Source organism: Arachis hypogaea, chromosome 14 (assembly GCF_003086295.3).
Source record: "Arachis hypogaea cultivar Tifrunner chromosome 14, arahy.Tifrunner.gnm2.J5K5, whole genome shotgun sequence".
Classification (NCBI taxonomy): domain Eukaryota; kingdom Viridiplantae; phylum Streptophyta; class Magnoliopsida; order Fabales; family Fabaceae; genus Arachis; species Arachis hypogaea.
The window spans coordinates 129,290,979-129,317,097 of record NC_092049.1 but is presented as its reverse complement, the minus strand read 5'-3'; the positions used below and the strand labels follow the sequence as shown (position 1 = coordinate 129,317,097).

At 31.9% G+C, this 26,119-nt stretch overlaps 1 long non-coding RNA gene across 1 annotated transcript; it reads right to left on the bottom strand.

The window, feature by feature from the left end:
* Window positions 1–19,289: 19,289 nt before the first annotated feature.
* On the bottom strand, window positions 19,290–20,183 carry LOC112744124 (uncharacterized). Its single transcript, XR_003172647.3, has 2 exons — window positions 20,034–20,183; window positions 19,290–19,878 (listed from the first exon to the last, which is right to left on the bottom strand). It is a non-coding gene; the product is annotated as an uncharacterized lncRNA (long non-coding RNA).
* Between the last annotated feature and the right edge of the window lie 5,936 nt (window positions 20,184–26,119).

Genomic DNA, 26,119 nt, shown 5'->3' with positions numbered 1-26,119 from the left:
AAAGTAGCGGACTTAGCACACGGTGCTTAAAGTTGACGTATGATAAAAAACCTCCATTTTCTTGGAGAAGAAGATGGGGAAGCTATAAGAGAGAATCTGCGCGCATGTTGGAGAAGAAGATGCAACCGCATAATGTTAAACTAAAATTTATATAGAAAAAGAATTAGGTAGAAAAAGATGCGGGTCAGAGAGAGAGAGAGAGAGAGAGAGAGAGAGAGAGAGAGAGAGAGAGAGAAAGAGAGAGAGAGAGAGAGAGAGAGAGAGAGAGAGAGGGAATGGTAATAATAATAATAATAATAATAATAATAATAATAATAATAATAGTACTACCCTTCCAATATTAATATTTTATACACATATTAACACCTTACTTTATATTCCTATACATTTTTCGTATAGAAAATTTTTAAACATTCTTAAAATATTAATATAATTTTAATTGTTAATGTCAATTAATAAATAATGTATACTTTTTATAATTAAAATTAATGGTTAAAATTGCTAATACATATATATTTTAAAAATATTTAAAATTTTTCCTATCATATAATATAATCATCATAACAAAGTTTATCTCTTCTTCTAAATAATCACATAATATAATTATATATAAAGTTTAACTTAATTTCACATAAACCATATATATAGTCAAATTAACAAAAGTGTAGCCCTAACTATTTTAACTAGAAGTGATACAAATATAAATATATATAATTAAAAATTTAATTTTGATATATTTTTATGAAAAGTTTTGGCTAATTATGACTGAAAATTTTTTGTTACCAAATTTTTTTCCATCACAATATATAGTGTGAGTGAGGATGCCAAATTCAAAATAAACGGTATTTATACTTAAAATCTTATCGTAACGGATAAAGTTAAAAGGGATTCTAACTGTATTGAAAGAAAACCTAATAAATTAATACATGGAGAGATCATTTTTATTTTCTCACAAAATCTTAAAAGTAATAGAAAATACGAAAATTTAAAAAATTAAAAGCTCTAATTAAAAGTGAACTGATTATTAAACCTATTTCACAGAGACAATCTTAAAAATGGAATCCGAGATATGATGCTTAAATAAGTCAAACAAAACCACTTGTGCCCGCTTGGACATTGTACTTTTGGAGGTCTTGGAAGAGTCAAAATTGTTGAATTGTCCTCAATAACCTCTGGTGAGTAGTGACATATTCCTTCTCTCATGTTAAGATAAAGGAACCTTAATTATTTTCCCTCATAAGCCAATGGTCAACGGAAAAAATAAATTGAAAACTAATTATCTTGAAAACCTATAACCTCTTGATTTTTTTCTGATAGTATTGAACCCCGCTTGATTTTGTTTCAGTCTATATATTGGGCTAGTCTAAGTGCTATTACTAATTTTCGCATTAGTATACTTTTCGTTTTATTTTCTTCGTATTAAGTGTAGACAAAACTAGCATGAGTATGGGCAATAAGAGAAAAAGGAAAAAGAAAAGGAAAATGCTGTTGTGTCATAGAATTCTCCTTTTATTTGCACTAGTGGAATTACTTGGTAACTGTAGGACTATCCTTAATCTGAAATGCTATGCTTCAGATATTTTTCAATTAAAAACTAATCTGATCTAGGTTTTCCTCCCTCTTTCTTGTACTGATTACTTTTTTATAATAGGTGTTTGGCTCTTGGTACAAAGCGTATGGTTAATATGGAAGATAAATGCAAGTGAGTTTTAGAATAAAAAATGTAGGGAGAGAAAAAATATATATATAAGGAGAAAAGAAGAAAGTGTGTGTATTGTGGGTAGGAAAGGGAAGGATGTGGATAATGAAGAAGAGAATAGGGGGATTCATATCATGCATCTTGCCATGCGGGGCACTAGACGTGATACGAATAGTTCACTCCAATTCCAGAGTTGAAGAGATCACCACTTGCACCATCAAGGCTGCTGACGTCATGAGAGCCCATCCTAACCATGTCCTCAAGAACCTTTCTTCCCCCAATCTCCTCATCGTTTCTCCCCACGCTGACCTCCGTCGCGGCAATATCTACTTCCTCGTTCCTATCCCTCCCCCTCCCAACCAACACGCTGCAGCAACATATCAGAAGCTCTCCACCCCCACTCACACAAGCACTAGCAGACCCTGCCGTCTTATTCTCTAGAAGCCTCACCTCGACACTATCTCTGAGTCGCCGCTGCCATCCTCTCATAGAATTTTTGGTCTTGCTTTGTATTGTATAATATTCATTATATAGAAATAGTATTGTATTTATTTTGGTCTTATTTTGTTACTTTAATGATAAATTTTTTAGGCGTTGAACTTTTGCATGCACAAGCTAAGGTTAAATTCAAAGTCAAAATATTAGCCACCGGAATGAGTAGTCAAAGATTTATTTGAGAGTCCATTGTGTTGAGGCAAACTTGATCCATTTAAATTACATGTGCCAGTTTCTTGAAAATTTGTTTCCTTAATATTGTTATTCATCTTATTTGCCAGATTCAGCTGCATGCATGGCGACACCTAATATAAATTCAGCACAGACTTTGTTTTATGTTTATTCTTGTTATGTGTTCATGCAACATTAGTCTTTGCTTCAACCTCAAATGTATGACACTTTTCCCTATCTCTCTCTCATACTCTTTTTTTTTTAATAAACTATTTTTATCACCAATTTTCTCTTTCAAGCTTAGTTATATTTTAAAAGTTGTTGAAATAGAGTTTTTATTTTACAAATTGAAAAAGTATAAGAACCAATTTTTAAGTAGTTAATAATAGTAATTTTTTTAATTATTTTTTTAATTTTTATTTTTGGAGAATTGATAATTTAAAATTAAAATTTACGGTATATAATTTAAGAATTTAAAATTTAAAATTAAAAGAATTAACTGGTATTGGTGGAAAAATATTGACTTCTTAACTCTTACAAATTAAAAAATAAAATTTTCACATTAATTTTTCTTGATTTAAAATTTTAAATACCGTTTTTTTTTAAATACCTCTATACTATTCTATTACTATATTTTGGTAGAGTACGGAAACAAAGAAAGAAAAAGCCAACAGCAAAGCTCCATCCTGCAGAAAGTTGGGTACCACTTCAGAGGGGTATGAGAAGTTTTCATTTAATTTTCAAGATTTTCAAGTTAATGAGAAGTTAACAATAAGGAGGGCTTTGATTAACCAGTGTTTTTTCCTCTTCCTCCTAATCTATGTCAATAATTTTAACAGTTATATATGAAGATCAATTTATTTTGAATATCATAAATAATGTTTACTTGTGACACCAATAAAATTCAAGAACAAATAAGAAAATATGTCTGTATAGTGTATATGTCCTTGTCTGTGGACATATCAATTAATGTATGTCAAGAACTAACGTGCTTCCAACAACTATCAATATTGAGTTATTCCTTGATTTCCTTAATTAGTATAGAAGTGCAAGGAAAAACATTTTTTTCTCCATGTTTTATTATCTTTTATAGATTCATTAAGCGTGATATTAGAGAAAAATATTAAGTGATCAATATTTTAATTTTTTCTTGATTTGTCTTGTATTTAAAATTAGTATTAAGCAACTAAGCATAATTATGTATGACAAATGCAGTTGAATGAAAACCACATGATGGATAACCAAAAGTTTAACCTTTCTTAAGTGAAACATCATTTTTTTTTATGGATGCTATTCGATCAATAGAGTAAACTAAAGTACCAATGTTTGATTTGATTTAGCTAAGCACAAGTTTAATGTTTTATCCAGATCTCATAAAGATGAGGAATAAAGATAGATTCATGATGGTAAAACTTAATTCATGATGTTTTTTATTATTAATTTTACATAAAAATAATTACAAGTGGGTTTTTATTAAAAAATATTATGATAATAAAAAATAAGAAACTGATATTGTATCTATTTTGATTGAATGTCAAAAATAAACAAAGTTATTTCACTAGTGTTGAATATGGTATTGAAGTGTTAGTTCATCATTTTAGTCACTGTCAATAAGGTATTACAGGGGGTATATACAAGCATGACAAAAGCTTGTCTGTTTAATTTGGGTCATTAAACAAGTGGAAGGAAATTGTACCTAGAAGAAGCACTATTGGGATCAACATTTAACACTATGTTAGGTCCCTCCTCCTCAATGTCTAACTTAATAATATAAGTGTTGATCCACCATGTTTGAGTGATTAATTTTTGGATTAATTATTCTGTTAATTTTTATAGTTTTATTAAATTTATAATTAGATTTTTATATATATTTTTTTTCAATTAATTTTTTATACTCTTTTTAGTTTTATAATTAGGTCATTCTTAATATAAAAAATATTAAAATTAATTGAATATTTTTTTGTAAATTAAAAATATTTATAATTAAGATTTTAATTAAATTTTTAACGTATATTTTTTAGAAAAAATATTTTCTTAATTTTAATTTTTTGACAAAATTAAAAAATATAAAAATTTAATTAAAAATTTAATATAATTATAAAGACTAATAGAATAATTAAACCTTAACTTTTTTTTAAATATATCCATAAATATCATATGTTGATATCTACTAAAATCTAAAACTATTTTATATTATCAATAAATCACATTAAAAATTTTGAATAACCTTTACATAATAAAATTGAAAATAACTATAACAACTAATATGGTAGTATATAAATAAATTATACCGTAAAAGTTTTATTCCATAAAAGTATTTAAACTAAAGCACGTTTATATCATTTTTCTATCTATTTTGATTTCTTCCTTTCCAATGGAAAATGAGTCAAATGAGTGAAATGACTAGTGCAAATGGGAGGCTGGACCACAAAACCGTACAACAGCGTGATGTATCTTTGAATCGATAAAATAATGTACGACTTGTTCCTTTTTCATTTGGGGCCACTCTGAAAATAATTAAAAGATAAATTAAGTTAGATATTGTTACTTTTTGTTATTTGTATAAAAAGACTTAAAACTTAAGAGTTACATACGGAGATATTTCGTACTCACTAGGAGACAAACAGTAATATTTTAGGATCATGTTATGTAGGCATAGAATGATAGAAAGATTGCACACAAATTGGTTATTTATATGTGAATACAGAATAATTTATATAATTATATTTATAATAAAATATAGCAATAATTGAGTTTTTGTGTTGATAAAATATTTAATTATTTTACTTTAAAAAGTTTATTTATTCTGCTATGAAAATTTTGATTATTTTAAAGATTTAACTAAAATATATCTTTAAAGAGAAATGTTATTTATACACTAAAATCAGTTATTAAAATTAGTCATCAATGTATTTGTGTATAAATATATTTGTGATTTAATTTATTTTCAATGTGTATTTATATTCTAACATGTATTTTATACTGATAACTGACTTTAGTGGCTGATTTTGGTATTGTTCATACCCTGGCCCAACGCTAAGGCCCAGGATCCAAGTAAAAAGGCCCAACCCCAAAGAATTGAGCCTTACACTACTCAAACCAGATGCCACGAAGTCGGCCATAGTCACGACTTGCTCTAAAGAAGTCGGTACGAGGATTAGCTGGCAGATAAAACTTCCCTCAAGAGGATAACTGCCCCTAGAATCTCTCTAACCACTTCCAAGAGCCATATCTCAACCTCCCTAAGATAAAGGGGCGGTTATTCCCCTTAAAAGGTGGAACTACTCCAACGGTGGTTATGGGTTCACCCCTATAAATACACTGACACTTCTCAGGTATCTCAGAAGCCCAATACTCTCTAGACCTGTTTTGCTCCCTTTGCTGACTTTGGCATCGGAGTGTCTTTGCAGGTACCACCCCCTCTCCTCGTACGAACAAGTCGGACGGAGCCCGTGGATCGATAACCCACTCGCAGGCCTCCTCTTTCATACGTTTGGGCCAACTAATACGATCCAGTCCATAAATCTCCGGTTACCCACCGTAACATTGGCGCCGTTGCCGAGGACCCGAGAGATCAACCAGTGATGGCGGACAGATCCCCCGAAGAGGGTCATGTGGAATCAGATTCCGAACAAGAAAATCTGGATGCTAGAAACAATGACGCAGACTTGACCCTCCACCAAGGAACCAACGATCAACATAGAGAGGGTACCTCCGGAGTCAAAAATCCAAAGGTGAATTCCTCAGAAGGGCGCGAGTCGGAAAAAGACGGACCATCCCATGCAACTAAACTCATGGGATTAGTCCATGTCCATCAAAGTCGCCTGGAACAGTTGGAACAGGAATGGGAGCGACAAAGGGAGACGGAAAAGAACCTAAAAGAGGAGATGAAACGACGAAAAGAGTTAGAAAGAAAACTCTTGAAGTTGGAATCCTCCCTCAAAGGTCGGGACTCCCGCGACGAACGAGAAGAGTTGCACCTCGGAGGGGAGGATCCTTTCAGCAAGGACGTAATGAGGGCAAAAGTTCCGAGGAACTTCAAAAGCCCCGATATGGACCTCTATGACGGAACCACGGATCCAAAGCATCACTTAAGCAATTTCAAAAGTCGGATGTATCTGGCTGACGCTTCTGACGCTACGCGATGCAAAGCTTTCCTGACTTTCCTGTCGAAAGCAGCGATGAAGTGGTTTGACAGCCTCCCTCCGAGGTCAGTCACCAGTTTTGAAGACCTCTCAAGGAAGTTTTTGATGAGGTTCTCCATCCAGAAAGACAAAGTCAAACATGCACCAAGCCTCCTAAGAATAAAGCAGGAGGTCGGGGAATCCTTACGAGCCTATATGGAAAGGTTCAACAAAGCATGTTTAGAAATCCAAGACCTGCCCACCGAAGCAGTCATAATGGGGTTAGTCAATGGGCTTAGAAAAGGTCCCTTCTCACAGTCCATATCTAAAAGACACCCCACCTCCTTAAGTGATGTACAGGAAAGAGCTGAAAAGTACATCAACATGGAGGAAAATGCTAGACTGAGAGATTCGAGTTGGCGACCTGGGCACCTTCCCTCAACAAAAGAGAGGGAGAGGGAACCCAAGAAGAAGGAAGAACTCGGTCTCGATAGACCAAGGAAATATCACTCTTATACTCCTCTAAAGGTTTCTATAGTGGATGTATACAGAGAGATCTGCAATACTGAAAGGCTGCCACCTCCCAGACCCATTAAAAATAAAAAAAGGGGGTAGTCGCAGCGACTACTGTGAGTACCATAAAATATATGGTCACTCCATAAATGACTGTTACGACCTTAAAAATGTGATAGAAAAGCTGGCTAGAGAAGGCCAGCTTGACAGATATCTCATAGAAAGGTCGGATGGTCATGGGAAGAGAAAGCGAGACGATATGGATAGAAGAGACCCACCACCACAGACTCCGGAGAGACATATCCATATGATCTCAGGAGGATTTGCGGGAGGGGGACTCACTAAATCCTCTCGCAAAAGACATTTCAAGCGAGTCTGCCAGGTCGGAGGAGAACCATCCGACCTCCCCACCATTTCATTCACAAGAGAAGATGGGCAAGGAATAATTCCTGGGCACGATGACCCAGTAGTAATTACTATGATCCTAGCCAATGCCCATCTCTACAGAACCCTAGTAGATCAAGGGAGCTCAGCGGACATCCTTTTCAAGCCCGCTTTTGACAAACTAGGGTTGGATGAGAAAGAATTAAGAGACTACCCCGACACCTTGTACGGACTAGGCGACACACCAATAAGACCACTAGGATTTCTACCCCTACACACTACCTTTGGAAAAGGGGAAAAATCCAAAACTCTGAGTATAGACTTCATAGTCATCGATGTAGGGTCAGCATATAATGCCTTGATTGGCAGAGCTACCCTTAATCGACTCGGAGCGGTGGTGTCAACTCCCCACCTTTGCATGAAATTCCCGACCCCAGCGGGAATAGCAACGGTGAGGGGAGATCAGAAACTGGCAAGAAAATGCTATAATGAAAGCCTGAACCTGAGGGGAAAAGGCAAAGAAGTCCACGCCATAGAACTCGGCGGTGCAAGGGCCCGAGAAGAGCTGCGACCACAGCCGGGAGGAAAAACTGAGGAAATACAGGTCGGCAAAGAGGAAGGAAAAAACACTAACATAGGAGCCGACCTAGGGAAACCTAAAGCAGCTGAAGGACCGACCTCTTGCCTGGAAAGCTTCCGATATGCCTGGGATACACCCCGAGCTTATGTCCCACAAGCTCTCGGTATACCCAGGGTCCCGACCTGTACAACAGAGAAGGTGCAAGCTCGGCCCAGAACGAGCTCTGGTAGTGGAAGAGCAAGTGCAGGCACTCCTAGAAGCCGGCTTCATCAGAGAAGTCAAATATCTAACATGGCTAGCGAATGTAGTCCTAGTCAAGAAGCAAAATGGCAAATGGAGGATGTGCGTCGACTACACCGACTTAAATAAGGCATGTCCCAAGGACCCTTATCCACTCCCAAGCATTGATACCCTTGTAGACTCTAGCTCGGGGTATCAATACTTGTCATTCATAGATGCCTACTCGGGATATAACCAAATCCCGATGCATGAGCCAGATCAGCAGAAAACATCATTCATCACGCCCAGAGCAAATTTTTGCTATGTGGTCATGCCATTTGGATTAAAAAATGCAGGAGCCACATACCAAAGGCTGATGAACAAAGTGTTTGCCCCCCACCTTGGAAGCTTAATGGAAGTCTATGTAGACGACATGCTGGTGAAAACCAAAAAAGAGGCCGACCTCTTAGCAGACTTCTCGCAAGTGTTTGACACCATAAGGGCACACGGGATGAGGCTAAATCCCGCAAAATGTACCTTCGCGGTGGAAGCTGGAAAATTTCTAGGGTTTATGCTGACACAAAGGGGATCGAAGCAAATCCCGATAAGTGTAGAGCTATCCTAGAGATGAAAAGCCCGACTTGTCTAAGAGAGGTCCAGCAGCTAAACGGCCGACTTGCATAATAATATTGATTCACGGAATGATGAGGTGGTTAGATGGAGGCCACACTAAACTGATAAAACATTTTTGACGTCTAAATAGAATAGAAACGATATCGTTTAGGATATTTTGAGGGATTTTAATATGTTAGAATATTATTTTATATCTCTCACGAAGTCTCTTCTTCTTCTCCTTATTTTCTTCAATAGCGCCATTTTAAAAGGAGTTTTTTTGGTGGTTTTTTTGAAAGAAAATAACCACACTGGAATCATTTCATTTCTGTCCAGAGTGGTCTAAGGAGAAGCATTTTGATTGATAGAGATAACTAAAATAAATAAAAAAAAACTAAATAGACATTAACTACTCCTCTATTTTTCTTGATCATAGATTTTTTCTTCATTTTTTTTTTGCATTGTTAAGTCAATATCCATTCATTTATCTTTTTTTTTTTGCATTTGTATTTTGTCGATGAGTTTGTGTTAAGGTTTGCTTTTTGTGATGTTTTAACTTTTTGTTTATTTTTGTTTGTTGTGATCATGATAACTATTGTGGGAATGTGTTGTAAATAAAAGTAGTTTTGTATCTAGTTTATTAGTTTTTATGGTAGGTTAGAGTTTAGGTTAATTGTACGTTTTTAGTTGATGGTGCCTCATCTTGTTTTTTTTTTTTTTTTTTTTTTTGAAGATTATGATGTTAATGATCAATTTTTATTTACAGATGTCTTTTGACTACTATTGTGTATCACCATGGGAATCCTTTATGATGAGTGTGGATGGTGTCATTTTATACAATAAGGACCATACTTTAGAAATGCCTAGACTTGATCCAAATCTGTTAGATATGTTCTTTATCAGAGACTACTACAAACAGGTTGAGTATGATAAAATGGAGTGTTGTTGGTGGTTGACTCCTAACAGATCATTGGAGACTGGTTTAAGAGAACTCAATTCTGATACCGAGCTTCTGGAGATGTACTTCCATGCTAAAAGAAACAATGAATTGGTGCATGTGTACAATGAATGCATAAAATGACACATATGCATTTCATATCAATGCTCTTTCTGGCCAGGCATTATGAAAAAAGTTAATCTATAAGGCTGCGTTTGTTTACAGAGATAAAACACTGGAATAGAGAGACAGAGACACAAAATTGTGTTTGACAGAAGAGACATGGATAGAGACAATGTGTCCAGAGACACTAAATTAGTGTATTTTGTGTCCATCCTGACAGGAAGGACACAGAGACACTAACAAGGGAAACAACTTATTTTTCATTTTTTCTTTCATTATTCTTGTTAATTTTTCATAATTAAATTTTTTATTGTTATATTTTTCATCTCAAATTTTTTGAATGAAAAAAAATGAGAATAAATTAGATTTTCATAATTTGTTCTAATTTATCACCAAACAGAATACAAGAACACAAAACTTTGTGTGTCTGTCCATCAATATCTTGTCCTATCATGTTCTCATGTCTTGTCCTATCCTGTTCTCAGAAACAAACACAGGCTAATAGACCGCAAACACCCACGTATAAAAGATTCCAAGAGAACTAAAGAAGAAACGAAAGAAAAATGCTGATGAAGGTCCTGCGGAAGACAAGAAGCAGAACACCACCAAGCTGAAGAGGACATGTAAAGAAAATTCTTGCCACCATTATAATATTAAAAAAGTCACAACAAGAGGAACTGCCTCTAGATAAGGTTGAAGATGAGGTTGTAGTTGTTGCAGCAACTGCTATTGATGTTGCATCTGATGAAGCTGTTACAAGTACTGAGAATCAAATTTCAAGTGCTGCAAATAAAGTCTAAGATGAAAGTAATGCTACTGAGATTAAATTTGATATGAGCCAACATGTTATGTTAGAAAATAAACTTTCACCAGGTATTAAATATGGTTTTCTTTTAAAATTTCTTTGTATTTCTCTTTCCATCCAATTGAATATTTTGCTATAACTGTTAAAAGGGTGCAACAATTGCTGTGCACTTCTAGGTAAGGCCATCAAAACTTACCTCTAAATGAAGACAACGTCGTACCAAAATTATTTCACTACTAACAACTGCACTAGTTTTAATTAGTCCACCAGCCATCACTGTTCTAGTTTCAAGTACTTCACTAGTCACCATTGCTCTAGTTTAATTTCAAGTACTTAACCACTATCGATTGTTCCAGTTTCAAGTACTCCACTAGCAACAAGTGCTCTTATTAATCCGATAGTTGGTGCATTTGTAGCTACAACTTTAAAACTGAGCAGTTTCATGTGATTTGTACCAATTCCGAAATTCAAGCCACTAAAAAGTTCCAAGAATTGAACTAATGCATCGAGATATTTTGGTGGTGACATTTTGGTTTTAAACATTTACCTTTAGAGCTATTAAGTTCCATGTCTATGTTAGAGTGTATGTGTTATGTTTCTTATTTAAATACTCTATCTGTGACATATTTTTTTATGGTGTCTAGTTTGACACACGAAAGTTTAAAAATATTTTATATAGTGTGAATGTTATTAGTAAATATTTTCGTTTTGTTACTGTTCTTTAGCTTCATTTTTAAATTATAAGTTAGCAACAACAATGACAAAATAGAATATTAATCATTTCTATTCATCTGTTTATAAAGTACAACCATCATATCTAGACTTTTTTATTATACAATATCTAAATTGAACTTCACCATTTTCATGCTATGCAGACAACTGTCACAATTACTAACATAATAACTAACAACAAACAGAATGCCACTTTTAGAGCCCTAACTTCGGATTTTAAGCTTCCAATCTTTCTGATGAATTTTATTATCCATTCCTTTATTTCAAATCCAGGATCAGCTCTACCAATTATTTTTTTTTTCATGCTGAACTTTGTCAGCCCGCATAAAAAAACCACACCACCTCTTGCTAACACTCTGCAACCACATTTCATGGCCATGGAGAAGAAATGTTATATATTGAAAGAGCAACGAAATTAGCTACATACATTAACAAAAATCACTGGTTGACCTCTCTGAATTTGCATCTATTCTTGACTATTTGAGGACGGATCGGCTGCCACACCCACACCTCTCTGGAAGCCGTTCGTAAATGCTTTTGGTGGTTCTCCTCTCACAGCTTCTCTCAGAGCGTCGGTTGTTGGAGCTACCAACAATGCTGTTGCCTCCACCCATTATCACTTTTTCAAAACACGCCTAACAACGACAGAAAAGAAGAAGGATAGTGACTTCTAATGGTAGACGCAACTTTCTGGAGTTTAAATTGGGATTAGAGCTATAAACTACTATAAGAACTAAATTGAGTTAAATAGTTATAATAATTTTGTAATATAGTTATGGATTGTCCCGCGTAACCACTGTCCAACTACGTCATCATTCTGTTCACGAATATTAGTCAGAATATACCTCAAAGACGATCAAAAGTCAATATTGTTAAGACCAAAATAAAGTTGAGGCAATTACAAATTAAAAAATAAGATTAAACCTCAACTACAAATTTAGTTCAAGAACCAATTTAAGATTTAACTCATCGAATAATTCATAAGTTATTATGATTTAAATTCTAAAGAAGAAACAACATAGATCCACTGTGATTCGTATTATATTTTTTCATAATAATTAGAATATAATAGTTATTATTGATTATAGAATATAACTATAATTAAAAAGGTATATTTAAAATGAATATTTAAGTTTCAAATTATTGCATACCACAAGGTTTTTATGTATGTGCACATTAAAAATCATTTTTTAAATATAATAAATTAATTATATTACGTATATATTAAAAATAATTATCAAATAAAATATTCATATAAAACAAATATTAAAATATAAAATATGTATAAAAATTAATTAAATAATAAATATTTATATATAAATACATGTATAATAAAAAAATACGATACTTTGCTTTTTTTTTAAAGGAATTTAGCATTTTTCATGTTAAGGTATTATTGTCAAAATAGACCATTCAAAATAGAATAAAAGTAAGAATTTAAGCATTCAAACATAAATCATAATAAAATTTAAAAGTAATAATACAAGTGGTGATCCACCATGTTTGAGTGATTAATTTTTGGGTTAATTATTCTGTTAATTTTTATAGTTTTATCAAATTTATAATTAGATTTTTATATTTTTTTAATTGATTTTTTATACTCTTTTTAGTTTTATAATTAGGTTATTCCTAATATAAAAAATATTAAAATTAATTGAATAATTTTTTGTAAATTAAAAATATTTATAATTAAGAATATAATTAAATTTTTAACTGTATATTTTTTAGAAAAAATATTTTGTTAATTTTAATTTTTTGACAAAATTAAAAAATATAAAAATCTAATTAAAAATTTAATATAATTATAAAGACTAATAGAATAATTAAACCTTAACTTTTTTTTAAATATATCCATGAATATCATATGTTGATATCTACTAAAATCTAAAACTATTTTATATTATCAATAAATCACATTAAAAATTTTGAATAACCTTTACATAATAAAATTGAAAATAACTATAACAACTAATATGGTAGTATATAAATAAATTATACCGTGAAAGTTTTATTTCATAAAAGTATTCAAACTAAAGTATGTTTACATCATTTTTCTATCTATTTTGATTTCTTCCTTTTCAATGGAAAATGAGTCAAATGACTAATGCAAGTGGGAGGATGTATCTTTGAATCGATAAAATAATGTACGACTTGTTCCTTTTTTATTTGGGGCCACTCTGAAAATAACTAAAAGATAAATTTAGATATTGTTATTTTTGTTATGTATAAAAAGGACTTAAGACTTAAGAGTTAAATACGGAGATATTTTGTACTCACTAGGAGACAAATAATAATATTTTAGGATCATGTTATGTAGGCATAGAAAGATTGCACACAAATTGGTTATTTACATGTGAATATAGAATAATTTATATAATTATATTTATAATAAAATATAGCAATAATTGAGTTTTTGTGTTGATAAAATATTTAGTTATTTTACAGATCCAAAGGAGATGAAAAATTCTATTTTCATAGTGAGAAATTTTGTTACAGATTTTGAAAATTTTGATTATTTTAAATTAATAAAAGATGTATCAAAATTTTCTCTTTAAAATGACAAATTTTCACAGTGAGAAATTTTGTTACAGATCCAAAGGAGATGAAAAATTCTAAGAATAAAAAGAAAAACCGAAGAAGAAAAGAGCAACAGACGAGCTCTTCTTTGAAGGAAGCTTCTGAACTGAACAATAAGGTAGTCATAATATCTAATATCAAATTTGGCTTCAAGTTAAATTTGAAAAAACAAGTTCAGTTATTTACTATATATGTTCCAAGTGTTTATTGCTTTTTACTTCTAATAGGAGATAAATGGTCATAATATCAGACCCCAAACTGATGGAGCTAATGGAGTTTCCGAGGCCTCTCAGTCTAATACAGAAGACAGCACTTTTGTTTCTAGAGAGTTTGATGATGGAGATATAGATGAGGAGATCGATCCTGCATTACAGGAAAAACTTGACAGGTGGAGCTAGACCATATTCTAAGTGCAGTGTTTACACTTCATGCTAAAATTTGAAGTTGTATTTTTCTTTTTGTGGATGACAATCATTATCTTTAGCATAGTTGCAGTGGCAGATCACTTGCACTATTATCTTTATTCTATCATATGGAGAGGACATAGCATCAGAATGATTGATGAGCTCTTTCTTTCAACAAATTGTATTTCTTGAATCATGTATTGCTGGTTGCATGTGAAATGACGTGCTCACATTCGTGTATATATGAGAGAGAGGGCAATGTGACAATATCCAAATTGATTTCATTGTGTTTGGGATTGGCAAGTGACAAATGTTTATTTTATATTTGTTCCTATGTTGGAGAATTTTTAGTAATCTTTGTATCCCTAGCAATCTAGCAATAGGTTTTTCTTGATCTTGTATGTTTAAAATGTTTCAATAAATAATGCAACTTGTTTTAATCTGTGTGTGCATGCCTGCTATTGAAGAACGTAATGGAACAAAAAAGAAATATGAAAGGGTGGGAAAGTGACAACAAAAACAATAAGAAATCTCTAAGTTTCAGAGTGAAAATGATGATTGATTACTTATGATTGTGAACTTGTGTTATGATTATGTCAATAATTAACTTCAGAAACAAGATGTAACTCCATAACTAACTACCTAACAAGTTTATTTAATGCTTTCTATTTTTGCTCTCTGAACTGATTAAAACTGTGTCAGAGTAACATAAACCTAATTAAGCTGACTCAACTCATCTTACACACACTAACAAAGTTCTAATCTAACAATATTACTTTTTGTATTCTGGTACTTTGCAAAATTTGTCTAGGTACATTATGGTAAAATTATTGGTTTTTTGGCCAAAATTTGTTTTTCATTGAGTATTTAATAATATTATTATGATTATTGAATTTACCCATTTGATATTTTAGTTTCCATAGAAGGAGAGCCTCGGAACAACGATTGAGTTGTCTCCATGTGACCTCAAGGTCACGGGTTCAAGCCGTGGAATCAGCCACTGATATAATTATTAGGTTAGGCTGCCTAGATTACGCCCTTTGGATGCAGCCCATTCCTAGATCCTAGGTTATCGCGGGATACTTGTTCATCTGGCTGTCCTATACTTTAGTTTCCATAATTGACCAAGCTTATTTCACACACACAGAGTTTAACAAAGTAGCAATATGTAAGGGGTATGATGTAGGAATAGAGAAGAATTAATCAATTCGAAGAAATTTAGAGAGAATTAAGAGGGAGAGAGATAATTCCATAAAAAGAATTCCAGAAAAGGAACTATATTCATTACTCAATTCATGATTTTTTATTATATTTCTGCAATATCTATTTATAGTAAATCAATTACTAATGAAACTATCCTAATTGAGCCTTGGCCTATATTTTACTCATTACATTACATTTTCCTTAACGACAACCTTGCCGTCAAGGTTGTTGAAAAAAAAATTTAAAAACCCTAATTACAATTAATCTTAAAGTAACATTTTTTTTTCTATTCCTATTCTACTGTCTAAAATAAAAAATTACCTCCAGGATCCCACTGTTTAAAAAAAATTAGGCCCTCCCTCTTTTTAAAATATTTTTTGGTATGCCTAAATCTATTTGTTGATGTGAATTGGACTCTTGTTGAGGTAAATTGGGCTTGGCAGATTGGGAAAAGGCCCAACCCTTAAGGAAGGAACAGCTCCTCATGCTCTGCTTTATCATTCTCGTTGCTGCACTTGAGAAGAGAGGGCACCATCCCAAAACAGCCACCACTCATCTCTTGATCAGTCTGCATCTCCGCCGTCTGCTTTGCCTGGGTAGGCTCCTGTGCTGCTGCTTGGTCCATCGCCACCCATGGAGACAACACCTCGTCCCGCTTCTTCTCTGTGCTCCATCTATGCTCGCGATCCCATGGAAAAACCGCCACCGTGAGTGGTGGTGGCTTGGCCACGATTGAGGGAACACAACGGAACAGAACGCCTCTTCTAACCTTCACGAGCTTTCCCTTCGCGGAGGCGCCGCTTGCTACCACCGCGTCGTTCATCTTCCGCGGTCTTGGTTCTGGTGCGGGCTTTCTTGCAGCTGCTCCGCCTCTGACCACAGCGTCCGTAAACCTGCAAGGCGGCTTTGGTGTCGGTTCCCGATCCAATAGATCTGTATCATCCACCTTCCCCTTCGAGACGGCGCCGTCCTCGGCGCCACTGCTGGCCATGCTTAGCCTGCCACCGCTGCTCCGAGCGGTTCTGTCGATGTGGACGTCGTTGTCCTCCGCAACGGGTGCTGTTTCCCACCACGTACGATCGCTGGCGTTCAGAGGTCGCGATCCAGCATTCAGGGAGGTCGTTTCTTGAATCTGAAGCTCCCTTTGCAGATCTGGAACTGCTGTTGTTGATGCTGAAAACTGTTGATGAGGTATTGAATCAGATAGTTGAATTCTTGAGGATGTAATATCTGTATCCGCAGTCTGTAATTTCGCTTGATCTTGAGTTTCGATTGATGATTCTGCTTCTGAATTTCTGATTTCGTGTTCTGTCGATGGTTTTTCTGTGGTGTCTACGATGGAATTCTGGATTTGAATTTTTGCTTGAAACGCTGATTCTGGACTTTGATACAGTGATTGATAGGAAATTTTTGTTGATGAACTTTTCTGGATCTGGTGCTGAGCTGATAATTTTGGCTTTGAAATTTCTGAAAATGGATTGCTCCAGCGTTCTTCATAATACTTTGCCAAATAAAAAGCATCACGAATAGTTTTAGGATCATCAAAGATAATTTCTCTATGGATATAAGTTTCCAATCCATTGAGAAATGTCTTCAATATTTCAGCATCATTCAAATTTACTCTTTGAACATAACACAAAAAGGCAGTAAAATATTCAGCTACACTTCCAATTTGCTCCATTGGAGGTGAGATCGCCAAACCACCATGAAAATGGAAAAATGGTGGTCAATGAAAGTACCAATGTAAGGGGTATGATGTAGGAATAGAGAAGAATTAATCAATTAGAGGGAATTTAGAGAGAATTAAGAGGGAGAGAGATAATTCCATAAAAAGAATTCCAGAAAAAGAACTATATTCATTACTCAATTCATGATTTTCTATTATATTTTGCAATATCTATTTATAGTAAATCAATTACTAATGAAACTATCCTAATTGGGCCTTGGCCTATATTTTACTCATTACACAATAATCATGAAATTCTTGTTAAACTCCTTCTGTGTTGTCCTTCCCTGCCACTTTGGATAAAAGAAGGCATGGGTTTGATATGAAGAAATGTCTGCATGATGTTCATATTGATGTACTCTTGTGATTTGATATGCCAAAATCTTATTTGCTCAATACCCTTTGATGCAGGGAAGTGGAAGATTTCGCCCGCATATTAAATTCTGACTGGCCAGAGAGGATGCAGGAACTGTTGTCATTGGGGCAAGAAAGAAAAGCAATGCCTTTTACATCCAATGGAAACAGTTTTTTAAGACGAAATGCTTGTATGTTCATCGCTGAGTTTGTTTTAGTGACGTTGTTTACCATTTATATGCTTGTTAGTAGAACGTTTTAAATCATTTTTAAAAAACAAATAATAAAATGTTTTCTTCTTTTTATGTCCTTTTAAAATCATTCTAGTTTGCTTTTGCTCCTACATTTTGGTCAGCTAGAGCCAAGGTTGTCAAATATCCGCTATCTTCGCGCAATAGCGCTATTGCGTGGCAGAAATTTAACAAAACACAATGAGCCGCAATCCGCTATTGATGACCTTGCCTAGAGCCGATTTCCGCTTTCTTTAGCTGCTAAAACTTGTTTTCTCTTGCTTAATATTTAATATATGTTAAGCTTGTTGCATGTGCTATATATGAGAAGCTGAGTGAAAATTGCATCTTTCCATGTGTATCATCTTTTAGAACCATGAAGTGGGGCATTATTGCCAGAGAGATTTCTTTCCTTACCCTTTTGAATTGGCATGATGAATTTGGTAACTGACTTGTTTATTGTTTCCCTGAATAACTCTCTAGTTTATTCAGTGTGTAGTTAATACACCACTTTGCCATGATTATTGCTTTCTGTTTTCTGATATAACATGCTATAAAAATAATAGTATTTAATGTCATTTCATCCACTTATGTCTTTTGATTCACTACACTAATTAAAAATTTATCTATGCAGAGGACTTGACCTCATGATACTGTCACACAAACAAGAAGGAATCAGCGGAAAATGGATCCTTACAAGCCCCCACACAAATGGCCTGTGGCTTGAACAATTTTGAGAGGTGCTGACAAGCCTTAGGAAAGTGCTACATGTCAGTTATTTATTTGTTTTTCTAATTCACTGTTCAATTTTATTCATTATTGGTCCTTGGCCCCAGGCACAATTTGATGCTGGAGGCTGCCTCTTGTGCCAATAGAAAATAAATAGTAGGATGGGCTTGTATGTAATAATGTTGTATCTTTGTGCATTGATTGCTTGAGTTTTGAAAGAAGTTTCTTACTCTGATCCATTTCTGTGTTGACAAATTGTTAAAAATTGGGTTGTGATCATATATTCATTTTTGTACTCCTAATGTGACTCGTAGACTCTGTAGTTGTTGGAGTAATTTTTTTTCTTCACATAAGTAATGATTTAAAACTCATTCCATATAAGATGAGATTGAAGAGAAGAGTGTAATTCATGGGTCTGGATTGATCATTTGGAAGATGGTTTTTCCTTTTGCTACCCATTTGGTTCATGATTGCATGTGATATTTGGTTATATTGATGATTTTTTCCTTTTTCTTCTAAATAATCAATATTTACAACTTGAGTAAGACTACTTCATTAAGAGTGACTTGGGATCTTGGAAGAAATAGAGAAAGAAAATGACTTAAATGAGTAAAACAAGGGACATGAGCCAAGCCTACATTAATGATATTTCATCACAGAATATACTTGGAAAATGAAATTTATCCAACTTCAATTTCAATTTTAGTTATAAGTAACATAACCATAATCTTTCATCTTCATACAACAGTTTTCATTTTCGTTTTCTTTTTTTTTTTTTTTTCCCTTGTCACCATCCTCTGCCGGGCCCCTTCATTGAGAGTTGACTGTGATGTCTCTTGCCTTATTGCCATTTGCTTGACAAAGACATCATTTTTGGCCACACCCTCATATAAGCAAACTTCCAGAAGATAATTACAAAAGAACACTATGTTCCCTAAGGTAAAAAACAATTGCCAAAGAGGAAGCTCTTAAATCTTCTTACTTCTTATCTCATACCATCTCCTATCTAAGAAAAAAAATAAAATAAAAAATCTAATCTAACAAAAGTAATAGTATCTTAAAGTCTTAGCTGTTGATATAACTATAAGTACATGCTAATAACATGATTAAACTAACACCTATGCTACACTATACTACTATACCTATTATCACTTCGTTCATTGTTGAGACTCTTGGTTATGAGGGCAAGGCATTTCTGGTTTCCCTCTTGTCCATAAAAGATTGAGTTCACCTCTCTTCTTTCCCAATGACAAAAATGTGCCTGCATTTGAAGAAAACCAAGGTTTTAAAAACAATACAAGTTTTTGTAAATTACGATGACAACTCGTAGTAAGAAACATGCATAAAGTTTAACATTAGTTCTCGAAGGTGCCTTCGGCAGCCACCCGAACATGTTGAAATAACAATTGTACTAACCAAGAGTAAACGGGACGATATAAAGCAATGCTGGTTGACCATGCCCATCCATCAAGTTCAAAGCAACATATGTAATAAGGAGACCTGCAGATCAAAGTTCAAGGGAATGATGTAAAGACACCAAGCAAACAGTGATCTCAATTCTCATCTACATCCTAATTCTGGTCCAAAAGTGAGCCGACTCAATTTTGTAACAAAGTAAATAAAGTCCAAAAGTTTTTATGAAAAATTACCCTTTGACACATCCTACCAACTAAAGTCATACCAAGAATCAAACATAGAAATAGCATACTTAAACCGTAAGCACTCATTACCCACACGAAGTATCCAGACCGAAGGTTCCTCTTTGCCAACCAATCATACCTGTAAATTTATCGGTACAATAATTAAGTCCAGGAACCATTAAAATGAGACAAGGGATTCTTTTCATTTATGTAGTGATTAAAGTGTTTAAACTAGGGAAGAGGCCATTTGTGACATTTGTGACCATAGTTCCATCTGTATCATGTTTTTCGGTATTGAAAGAGGCCATGGCTTTTCACCCCTGCATAATCCGAATGGGATTTGTGCATAGTTCCCCTGCTGGAAACAGCCTAATAGATGTGTAGGCTAAATGTGGACAACTCAGTTATTCTGAGAAATTCTTTCATGAGATGGAAAACAAAGACACTGTCACATGGAATGCAATGCTTTCAGGCTATGGAATGCATGGCCAAGGCGACCGTGCCCTCTCTCTTTTTTCACTTATGCAAGAGGCTGGTGTCAGTGTTGATTCTGTTCCTACCTCAATGTATTGTCTGCCTGCAGGGTGTGGAATATTTCCTACCTCAATGTATTGTCTGCCTCCATGACAATCTTAAAAAGCAATAAGAACCTAAGTAATAATTCAAGGGAATATTTCACATGCAGATCCACCAAGGTTCTGGGTAGATCATAGTAACATCAAGATCGTTGTCGTTCAATCTTGTACTCAGCTCTATACTAATGTATCCACCTCCAACAACCACAGCTTTGCCATTCTTCTTTGCTTTAATTGCTTCATATAGTTTATCAGCATCATCAACTTCCCTAAAGTAAAAGATGTTTTTGGCATCACCAAAATCACTCATCCTTATAACCTGCAAACAAATATTAGGTATTAGCAAGACGAAAAAAGTGAAGAAATGAGTACAATGCATTATGTTGAGATTGCACATATATTTTTTTTATGACTTGTTTTTAAATCTTTTTCTAATGTTCACCTATTTATTTTAGCAGCATTTGTTGTTTTTTAACTTATAAGCATCTTGTAGTTTTAGTTTAAAAGATTTCTAACTAACTCGCATACTCTTTCACCTAAATTAGATACAATTCATCTCATTCTCAATTCAAAATCTAACTAACCGTAGAATAAGAAAGGACTCTTTAAATTTTCACTCTCATTGTTTTTTAGATACGAGTTATACATTTCATTCAACATCCTCAAGGATCCTTACAGCTGAGCCAGTTGCAATCAACAAAATCTGATAACTGATTGTTTCTCCTCCCGCACTTGTCAGAGATTTTGCGGCAAGGTCTGCTTTCACTATTTCTGTTCTAAGAATCAACTAGAATGAGACCGCGCAATGCGGCGCGGAGAGGTAGATTATTTATACTATATAGTATATTTTAATAAATGTTATATTAAAAATATTTTAAAGAACATATTATAAATAGATTTTGAATTTATTTATTTTTAAAAAAGACATAGGTTATTTATATTAGAGTTATACAAAACTGCTTTTTTTTTCTCGATTTGCATTCATGGCTACACTTTGTCTTTTCTTGCGATTTTTTTGTTTGTAAATAATGAAAAAAATAAATGAATGAGAATGAAAAACATATAAAAATGTTATATTAAATTTAAGGAATTTTTGACAATTAGTATAAGAGATTAAAAAATGAAGAGTAGTAAGAGTCATAATATATATAAGTTGTAGAATTTGAATATTTGTAACTGAAATTTTTTATAATTATTATTATTATGACACTTTTAATGTATGTTTATTACATTTGATTAGTACTTGATGTTTCAATTGAATAATAATAGATAAGAATTTTTTGTTTTAATTTTTATAAAATATTTTACTAAATAGTGATTGGTTGATTTTCATCTAGCAATTTTGAGTATTAACTCTGATCTTCCGATCTGTCATTACCACTGCAAATCCTTCTACAACAAAGAGAAAAAGATATGGTCAAAGAATAATAATCCATTCTAAGTAAATTATAGAAGCAATACTGCATATTTTATACACATTAACATCTTAATTCTGCCATTGGAGTGAACTATACGTATCACATCCAATGCCCCGCATGGTAGGATGCATATGCATCCCCTTATGCTATTCTTCATTATTAAAGCTAAACTCTTGTGTAATTACTTAAAGAAACTCTTAAAAAAGGCTTGAATCCGTTTGTGAGATTAGGCGATATAATCAGAGAATAAATTTTAACTCATAAAAATAAAAATAAATTTAAATATTTTTATTTTTTAAATCTACACATAAAATATTACTAACACAATAAGATATTCTTTTTAAATAGTAGTGTATTATAAATAAAAAGTTTCACTTATTTTTTTTTTCCTCCAAGGTCCAACCAAACTTGTATTGCATTATACTGGATGAGTCCTATAAGATTCTGATTGATTAAAGTTTTAGGAGAATTTTAATATTATATATGAAACTTAATATTCTTCTATATGATTCTTACATTATATATAATCGATATGAAACTTAATATATTTATTTCATTTTACTTAATTATAGTTAATGATATTTTAATATTTTTTTATTTTTTTTTGTATACACTACTTAATAAGATAATAATTTTATAGAGCCTTCTTTAATGAAGAAAAAAAAGAATATTTTGATTTTTCATGAATTAAATTTTTTTATAAATTATAACCATTGAAAATTTGAATTGATGGCTAGAATTTAAATTATTTATTAATTATATAATAATCATATTTTATATTTAAATATTTTAAAATAATTTTATTGTGAAATTATAATTTTAGCTATTTTTTTCTCTTTCAGCCATCTCATATTTTCATACTGAAACAACTATTATTACCGCCATAAAAAAAATCTCTTCTCATCACTAGGGTTAGAAGTGAATCAAACCAACTCGAGCTCGACTCATTAATAGTTCGATAAGTTGAAATCGTGAGCTGGTGAGCCGAGTTTGAGCTTAAATTTAAACTCATAAATTAAATGAGTCGAACTTGATCTTGAATAAACTCAGCTCATTAGCTCGTGAACTGACTCGAATATATGCCGCGTAATACATATTGATCTTTTCACTTTAGTAATTAAAAAAATTAATCTTGATATATTGTCTATAAAAATAATTTATAGATGTATTTAATTACATAATACTATGTCAAAAAAATTATGTTTTATATTAACTGTATGAAAATGATTAAAAAACAAATATAATTAAACGATTATATAAAATATTTTATACTATTATAATTAGATAAAAATTAAATTCTTTTTAAAAATCTTAATATATGCATTTCACACAACTATTTAGAAGTCTTACCATAATTGTCGAGTTTAAGACTTTGTCATAGCTTTGGAGGAGCTGAATCCACTTTAACTTGTATTATTGTTTCAGCAATGCAAGAAAATAAAACAGCTGCACTCCTCAAGTCATAAACTAATAAAAGTCAGAACTAAAGAAAAATCATTCTTTAAGCCAGTATTATATTTAAAAATAATATCTGTTGTTAAAATCTTTTTCATATGGTAACAATACGGTTTTTTAGGGGGGTTTAAAGCTTTTCCTGCCCCTAGTTTTACAAGTCCTTGAATTGAAGTTTTTAATTATGGGAAAAAGTCCTTGACTTGAACATAAGTAATATTTCTAAAAGGATAATTTTTTTATAGAAATTATTATCTATACTTTGCTTTTTTTTTTTTTAAGAAATTTAGCATTCTTCATGTTAAGGTGTTATTGTCAAAATAGACCATTTAAAATAGAATAAAAGTAAAAATTTAAGCATTCAAACATAAATCATAATAAAATTTAAAAGTAATAATACAAGTGGTGATCCACCATGTTTGAGTGATTAATTTTTGGATTAATTATTCTGTTAATTTTTATATTTTTTTCAATTGATTTTTTATACTTTTTTTAGTTTTATAATTAGGTCATTTCTAATATAAAAAATATTAAAATTAATTGAATATTTTTTATAAATTAAAAATATTTATAATTAAAAATCTAATTAAATTTTTAACTGTATATTTTTTAGAAAAAATATTTTGTTAATTTTAATTTTTTGACAAAATTAAAAAATATAAAAATCTAATTAAAAATTTAATATAATTATAAAGACTAATAGAATAATTAAACCTTAACTTTTTTTTAAATATATCCATGAATATCATATGTTGATATCTACTAAAATCTAAAACTATTTTATATTATCAATAAATCACATTAAAATTTTTGAATAACCTTTACATAATAAAATTGAAAATAACTATAACAACTAATATGGTAGTATATAAATAAATTATACCGTGAAAGTTTTATTCCATAAAAGTATTCAAACTAAAGCATGTTTACATCATTTTTCTATCTATTTTGATTTCTTCCTTTTCAATAGAAAATGAGTCAAATGACTAGTGCAAGTGGGAGGCTGGACCACAAAACCGTACAACAACGTGATGTATCTTTGAATCGATAAAATAGTGTACGACCTGTTCCTTTTTTATTTGGGGCCACTTTGAAAATAATTAAAAGATAAATTTAGATATTGTTACTTTTGTTATTAAGACTTAAGAGTTAAATACGGAGATATTTTGTACTTACTAGGAGACAAACAATAATATTTTAGGATCATGTTATGTAGGCAAAGAATGATAGAAAGATTGCACACAAATTGATTATTTATATGTGAATACAGAATAATTTATATAATTATATTTATAATAAAGTATAGCAATAATTGAGTTTTTGTGTTGATAAAATATTTAGTTATTTTACTTTAAAAAGTTTATTTATTTTGCTATGAAAATTTTATTATTTTAAAGATTTAACTAAAATATATTTTTAAAGAGAAATGTTATTTGTACTCTAAAATCAGTCATCAAAATTAGTCATCAATATATTTGTGTATAAATATATTTGTGATTTAATTTATTTTTAATGTATACTTATATTTTAATATATATTTTATATTAATAACTGACTTTAGTGGCTGATTTTGGTATATATGTAGCATAACCCAAAAAATTTCATGTTAAACTTAGTAACAAAACCATATATGTTATGAGTAATTAATTCATTTTATATGCTATTAGTCATTGGTTCATTGTAATTTCGTTATTGATACATTTTTTATAATAGACGCTAAAAAAAATATTTTTACTCTAATTTTTTATAAAATAACTCTAAATATAATTTCTTTGCTTTGTATATTTTTATGAATTTATAGAAAAAAATAACATTATTAAAATAACAGTGACATTATTCATTTTTTAGACACTATTTTAATATTAGTAATTTTTAATAATTAATATGTATTTTTTAATTAAAAATGTTTTAAATATGTAATTAATTATAATAATAATATTTTTATATATTTAGTATACAAATATAATTACTTAAATTCCTTGCAGTACCATAGTTTTTTCATGAAATTGTGTGAAAAAGATGTTAGAAGGTGAGTTAGTGTGTTAAGTAAATAGCTAAAATCATCCCTAAAAGATATTTCGATCTCCATTTTGGTCTTCAAAAAATAAAGTTAATCAAAATCGTCCCCGAAAGATACACGATTAGTCACGTTAGTCCTTCCGTCAGTTGGATGATGACGTAGAGGGCTAATGTCACGTGTCACAAGATGATTGGTTGACGTGTCAGCTTAGTGACACCTGGCATGCCACGTGTCAGATCAGTGACACGTGGCATACCACGTGGCACTTGACATGTAAAAGAGTTATTTATAATCAAAATAGTCCTTGAAAGTTCAAACGTAAGTCATTTTCATCCCTGAAATTTTAAAAATTAATCAAATTAGTTCTTATATAATTTTTTTATTTTTTCTTGATAAT